The 7,571-nt window shown below is 35.0% G+C and overlaps 1 long non-coding RNA gene across 1 annotated transcript; it reads left to right on the plus strand.

The window, feature by feature from the left end:
- The first annotated feature begins 6,254 nt into the window (after nucleotides 1-6,254).
- Nucleotides 6,255-6,703, plus strand: LOC128361984 (uncharacterized). The gene is made up of 3 exons (XR_008321606.1): nucleotides 6,255-6,317; nucleotides 6,449-6,568; nucleotides 6,694-6,703. It is a non-coding gene; the product is annotated as an uncharacterized LOC128361984 (long non-coding RNA).
- Nucleotides 6,704-7,571: the final 868 nt, after the last annotated feature.

A 7,571-nucleotide genomic window follows, 5' to 3' on the forward strand; every position in this document is an offset into this window, starting at 1 on the left:
ACAAGAGGAATTATTACTAAAGCAAGAAAAATGTCAGTTCTTAAGGACACACAGGGTATTGATAGACAAGCACATACCTCATAATGACAGTCTCTCTCTCTCTCTCACTCTCTCCGTCCAATGTCATTCTAGTCTTTTCTCCACCGTAATCTGATTTGTGGCTCATGTAAATCTCAATTTTGCTTTTTGTTTTGTTTTATCTCACTTCAATAATAAATAATTCAGTCATAATTAAGTTCATCACAACATAGACTACTACCAAACACCCTGGGTTGCTTTTTACAGTCAGCCAACTATGCTGCTCTATAGATATTTATGTGGTGTGCACCCGCTGTTCTATCATTCTGTAGAATAAATGTTTAATTCATATTATTCTTCTCTTCTGTTTCTCTGCCACAACCTTATTTGCGGCTCATGTAAATCTCATCTTTGCCATTTTTACATCTGCTCTTTTGTTCGGTACAAACAATCTTGTCGTCTGCACTATTTTTGAGTCTTTTTTCTGTTGTCAATTTTAAAGTGTTTCTATGTTGGACTATGTGATTGTGTGACTTTGTGCACTGTGACAGGGATTTTTATCATTGTTTAAAACTTGTACACTGGAATTAATGTTTTTATATATCAGAGTTTGACTTTATAATGAAATATTTTGATATTGCAGCTAAACTGTACAACTCCTCTAAATAAACCTCCATCAATGTGATACTATTTCAGACTTCTCTATTGTTTTTTAAAAATATATATATTACGTCCTACAGGGGGCAGCAGACCTCCTCGGTGGCTTCCTGCCAGGCATGACATCACACCAGTGATGTAACTCTTGGGCCATTCAATCAAATCATAATTACCAACAAAAGAAATTCTCCAGAGTGAGGTAATTACCCAACTTCTAAATTTACCATTTTCAGAGAGAACACAGAGCGGTGATTGTATCACAAGAACAAAAACAAGACAGCGTGACTGTGGAGCTGCTCATTAATTTTAACCTTCTTCATGTTTTGTAAGATTTTAGAAAACTTTGAAGTGGTGGAAAGTAACTCAAATATTGATGCTACTTTATGCTTTCACTCCACATCTCAGAGGGAAATATTGTACTTTTTTCTCCACTACATTTATTTAACAACTTTAGTTACTTTTCAGACGAAGATTTGACACAATGGATAATATAACAAGCTAAGATACAACACATTGATAAAAAATAAAACTACACACTGCTTTTTAACATCTTACATAAAGTAAGACTAGTCTATGAGTTAAAAATGTTTGAAAGACAGACATATATATGTTATACAGTCATTAAGCTCTGATAATGACTCCTTTAATGTATATGTTCTTATAGGTTCTATAGGTGTATTTATCATGTGGAATTATGAATTATTATTTGATATGGTTATATTTGCATGTATGTGCAACCAGAGAAAACAGATGGACATTTTCTTTGTGTTTTATCTGGTTCATTAAATGTATTGTGCATCGACTGCTCCTGTTTTAATAATAATATAATCAATTAATGAAATGGAATTAATGAAAATTCAACACAAATAATTATAAGAATAATGAAAGCAGCTGGATTTGAAATTAGATTTCCTAATCATGGTATCAGATTTAATCCATCCATACAAATGTAATGGCAACAACTGCCCAGCAGATGGCGCCATATTACCTATCAAATACTTCCAGTGAATGATTTTTAACACAGTTGCTTCACATTGATTCAGAGCCTCAGGCAGCTTTGTTTCCTCTACACATATAGACTGAAACTTTTATCTAGTCAGGCAGAAACATTACTTTTAAACGTGTTAAGTACTTCTCTTGCAGAATTACAGTCAAAATACTTAAAAAATTGCACAAATATATAACCAAAATACAACATAAATGTAGTCCAGATACTATTTGGGACAGTTGAACATTTGGAGTTGGCCTGAAGGTTTTCACAACCCTAAGGATCTCTCAGTGTTTGTTCCTAATCATCCTAAACTGCTTCATCCACCAAAATGTTGTGGAAGCAGCTTCTGTAACTCAGCCTGGTCTGTCAAACTGAATGTGATCACTTTGCTGTCTGAACTCATTACCAGAGGTGGGTTGAGTAGGCCTAACCAAAAATTGTACTCAAGTAAAAGTACTGTTACTTCAGAATAATATGACTCAAGTAAAAGTAACAAGTAGTCATCCAAATAATTACTTGAGTAAAAGTAAAAAAGTGCTCGGTGAAAAAACTACTCTGTTGAGTAATGTCTGATTTATTTGTTAACACAAGCATTCAATCAGACAGCCAAAAATACAGGCAAAAAAGAGTTCATCCAATCAATAAAATAATAAAATTAATTAATTAATTACAAAATAGCTTAAAAATTAAGCACAAGTAACACAAATTTCCAAACCTTTCTACTTTTTCACCAGGCTCTGCAGGCTCATAAACTCTGTGTGTGTGTGTGTGTGTGTGTGTGTGTGTGTGTGTGTGTGTGTGTGTGTGTGTGTGTGTGTGTGTGTGTGTGTGTGACAAAACACTGCAACTCGTTACTACCTACAGTCTATGGTTACTACCCACCTCTGCTCATTACCAGTATCTTCTATTAGAACAAAGACAAACTAACAGAACAGCACACTTAAAATATTTCATTAATGTTGATTTAGACGTTTTACACAGACTGAATCATTGACATTTAAATGTTTTGATTAATCTGAGATGCTCCTCTAGGATTTTGAATGCATCAACTTTAATGCCTCTAAGTGCATTAATTTAAATACGCAGAAGACACAGAAGTCTGTTCAGTTGATACAGTTGAGATTGTTTAAATGGTTTTAGTCAAATTTCGAACAGCTGCTGTAATTGTCTCCTCATTACTCCTCCATGTTAATAAATAGGTTGGATGCGTTTACTGAGATTGGTTGCTGCGTTACACACAAGTTAACTAGGAGTGGTTCGGGGTTTCCCCTCACAAGTGTCGCTTGCTCAACGCTCACTTCTCCTTTACTGCAGTATCTTCTCTTTAAGCTGAATGTAGTCTCTTCTACATGTAACCCTCTAATTCTTTATTATGCTTATTGTTTTTGTCATTGTTTAAAATTATAGTTATATTAAGAATAATGATATATTGATATATTTAACAATTATAAAATAAATGATAATATATGAAATAAATAATAAATGAAAATTCATGTGGGAAAAAATGAGAAGTTGATGATTTGTTGAACTCTGTATTGAAGCTGTTTATAGCAGTAAACAGGATTGGTTTTCAAGTGTGTCAAGTAACTTCCTCTTTTTAAATATAGGTTCAATATAAAGTGTTTCCTGTAATCTGCAGATGTACTCATCCATGATGAAGCTGATCCTTCATCATGAAACAAATCAACTATATGTGTCCTGTGCCCAATGAGTTTTGATGCATTGGCTGAATGTGAGCACACAGCATGCTCCTGTATACTTCTGCATTCATTCTGTTTGCTCTGCCAGCAGTGAAATCATAAATAAATGCCAGTGTAACAGTTTCACTGGCAGCCATACATGCCCAAGCTGTAACAAAAGTACCACCATGTTTGACAGATGAGGTGGTATGATTAGGTTCATGAGCTGTTCCTTCCTTTCTCCCCATTTTACTCAGACAACTGACAGACAACTACAAATGTTCAACTGTCCAAATATATAATATTTTGACTGGAATTCTGCAAGAGAAGTATTGGGTTGATACCAGGCTGAAAAGCAGTGTTTCTGTCTGGCTGGATAAAGCTTCAGTCTGTATTTGTGGGGAAAACAAACCTCTCTGAAAGCTTCATTTTTACTTGCAGACAGATCATTTCAAGATATACTTTTGAGAGCCAAAGATGCAAACTAGTTGTGAGTGATCCAACTTGCTTAAATGCAGCTTTTCCCAGCATCAACATGAACTATTCAAGCTCCAACTTACACATGCAACAAAAGCATGCTGGATGGAAATTGCTTCATGAGCAACATGTGTTCAGGAAGTTATGTGATCAGACACACTTATAATATCTTGCGGTGAAACTGTCATGAGGCTTTGAACAAGTAGTGAAGAGGTTGAGATAAAAGTGAAGGCAACGAACAGACATTTCTTTTCCGACAATTTTTGGTGTAGACTAACGATTATCTTTGAGGTAGTTAACAAGAAATTCAACACATTTTTTTCTGTTGACAAACTGGAAGTGTTAAAAATTGACTGGGTGAGTTTTATTAAAATAATTGTGCAATTCTATTGATATGACATTCAAGGCAGAATTTTGTTGGACTGATGGCATTGATGGTTTCATTATCATAATAATTATGATAGTTATTTAAAAACATTTTAGTTGCATTTTATTTTATTCAACTTAACTGCTGATGTCAATCATGTAGTCTCATTTCTGTTCTGAGGTGTAGATGTTATCAGCATGAGATGCTCACTTCTGAATGTTCACCATGTTTTATGATCCACTTATCTAAACTTTTTACCAAAAGTTTGTTTACATATTTTTCCAAACTTAAAGTAGCTTAAAATTGTGAAGCAATATGGGCATATTTTACCATTCAATAGCTCTGGATTACAAAACCAGCTGTCTTTTTTTAGTACGGTGTGTTTGTACTGTTTATTACAGCTGTACAACAAGGAAGTTGATGCTTTTGCTACTTTGAAAGTGAAAAAATACATTTGATATTCAAGTGTGTCCAGTAACTTCCTCTTTTTAAACACAGGTTCACTGCATAAAGTGCAGATTTCCTCATCATGATGAAGCTGATCTTGTCTCTCACTCTCATCTGGACTCTCTCCATTACAGGTAACCTCACTCACTCTTAAAAACAGCATTTCTGCAGGTACTTGTCATGTCAGCTAGTTCATCATTCTCCTCACTTTTTACCTCTGCTGTTTGTCTGCCAGCTCCTGACTTTTGTTCAAGTTCATCATCATCATCATAATTTCAGCTTCATCTTAATTTATTTTTGTTTGTATCACCCTAATTTATTTCATAACTTGCAGCTGAAGCTCTTGAGTGTTGGCGAGGTGAAGGGGTTGACATACGGGAACATTACTTACATCCGTGTAACTCTACTGAGCTGTGTGCTACTGTTGCCGCACAAGTTATCTGTGAAAAGTAGAAAAATAAATGAGCAACGAACAGACATTTCTTTTCCGACAATTTTTGGTGTAGACTAACGATTATCTTTGAGGTAGTTAACAAGAAATTCAACACATTTTTTTTTGATATGACATTCAAGGCAGATTTTAATTTTGTTGGACTGATGGCATTGATGGTTTCATTATCATAATAATTATGATAGTTATTTAAAAACATTTCAGTTATTCAACTTAACTGCTGATGTCAATCATGTAGTCTCATTTCTGTTCTGAGGTGTAGATGTTATCAGTATGAGATGCTCACTTCCGAATGTTCACCACGTTTTATGATCCACTTATTTAAACTTTTTATCGAAAATGTGTTTACATATTTTTCCAAACTTAAAGTAGCTTATAATTGTGAGGCAATATAGACATATTTTACCATTCAATAGCTCTGGATTACAAAATCTAACCAGTTGAGTTTTTTTAAATTTAATTTTGTACAGTGTGTTTGTACTGTATATTACAACTGTACAACAAGAGGGTTGATGTTTGACAGAGAAGAGGTACCGTTAATTTTCAAACTTCCTTCTTTCAAACACAGGTTCACTGTATAAAGTGTTTCCTATACTCTACAGATTCCCTCACCATGATGAAGCTGATTCTGTCTCTCACTCTCATCTGGACTCTCTCCAGCACAGGTAACCTCCCTCACTCTTAAAACAGTATTTCTGCAGGTACCTGTCATGTCAGCTAGTTCATCATTCTCCTCACTTTTTACCTCTGCTGTTTGTCTGCAAGCTACTGACTTTTGTTCAAGTTCATCATCATCATATAATTTTTGTTTGTATCACCCTGATTTATTTCATACCTTGCAGCTGAAGCTCTTGAGTGTTGGCGAGGTCTAGAAGTTGACACATGGGGAAACGAATCATTTCCATACTTCTTACTTTCATATGACTCTAATGAGCTGTGTGCAACTGTTGCCGCACAAGGTATCGTAAAAAGTAGAAAAATAAATCGGATTGTTCTTTCGTGTCATTCACTTATTCAGTTTTAAATAAGATTTCTGTGTTACAGTGTCTGTGTTTCATTTTACAGAAAATATGGATGGGTATTTCACTCAGTACAACAGGAGTTTGTGTTTGCCATCCTCCCATTTCAGTGAAGGAGAGCACATATTTTCACTCAATGTTGGTTTTGGAAATATATCTGCATCTGTTCATGTGTGTAACACAGACGGCTGCAACAATCAAACCATACCTTGTAAGTAAAGAGAAAGGTTTCCCTTTTTAAAGACACAAAATCACACTCACATGTAGTATCAGTCTAATGTTGGTCACAGTGAAGAACAATAAGTCACTTTGTGTCTTGTCATGTCTGATGTTCTGTTTCAGACCCTGATGTTCAGGAGAAAAACAACCTGACGTGTTTTGTTTGTGATGATCGATATTCTGCTGTGTGTAACCAGACAATACAGTGTGTGGGAGTGGAAGACCGCTGCTTTAGTATGACTGGTGAGCCCTCATGATCATTCTGTGCCTCAAAAGACTTGCTTTCTTCACTGTGGTCATTTCCTGCTCTAATTTCTTTAAAACCTTTCAAAAAATGGTAGTCTAACAAAGATTTTTGTCATCCACAGCGAATTATTATTGGAATCCATTTCAGATCCTTGGATGTGTCTCTGCCAACCTCTGTGAAGATTTTTCTGGCTTTGAGCTCCTGCCTGGTCTGACTCTTATATTCTTTCGTGCACCAAAATGTTGTGATGGCAGCTTCTGTAACTCAGCCTGGTCTGTCAAACTGAATGTGAACACTTTGCTGTTTGGACTCATTACCCTTATCTTCTATTAGAACAAAGAGAAACTAACATAATAGCACATGCGTAGTTTTAATAAGCCAAATACATCAGTCAATATACAATAAATATAATGAACCAGATAAAGCACAATGCACATTTACATCTGTTATTCCTGGTTGCACATACATGCATATATAACCATATAAAAGTGATAATTCCACAAGATGAATACACCTATAGGACACATCAGTACATATACATTAAAAGAGTCATTATACGACCTTAATGACTATATAACTGACTGTCTTTCAACTATTTTTAAACTGATTGAAACTAATGCACTGTAACATTTGTAGCATTCCACTGTTTTGCTGCTACAATTGAAAAAGCAGTTTGAGCAAATAACAGGTCTGTATTTTTGAGGCGGAAACAAAGTGAAGTCTCTGAAGTGAAGTCTCTGAAGTTCTGAGTCAATGTGAAACTTTATGCTGAAAATGGTTCACTGTTTGGAAGTATTTGATACAGTTAAATGGCGCCATCTGCTGTCTGTCATGGTGATACCTGTATTAGTTCTGTAGTCTATGTAAAATGATGTTACAGGAGACTTTTCTGTGGCTAATAAAGACAAACTTATATTTGGGGGAAAGACTGGAGTTTTACTTCAATATTGAAAAACTATGTAACGTTTTTCAAGGCTGTGTTGATTTTATGATTTAACT

Source organism: Scomber japonicus, chromosome 7, assembly GCF_027409825.1.
Source record: "Scomber japonicus isolate fScoJap1 chromosome 7, fScoJap1.pri, whole genome shotgun sequence".
Taxonomy (NCBI): Eukaryota; Metazoa; Chordata; class Actinopteri; order Scombriformes; family Scombridae; genus Scomber; species Scomber japonicus.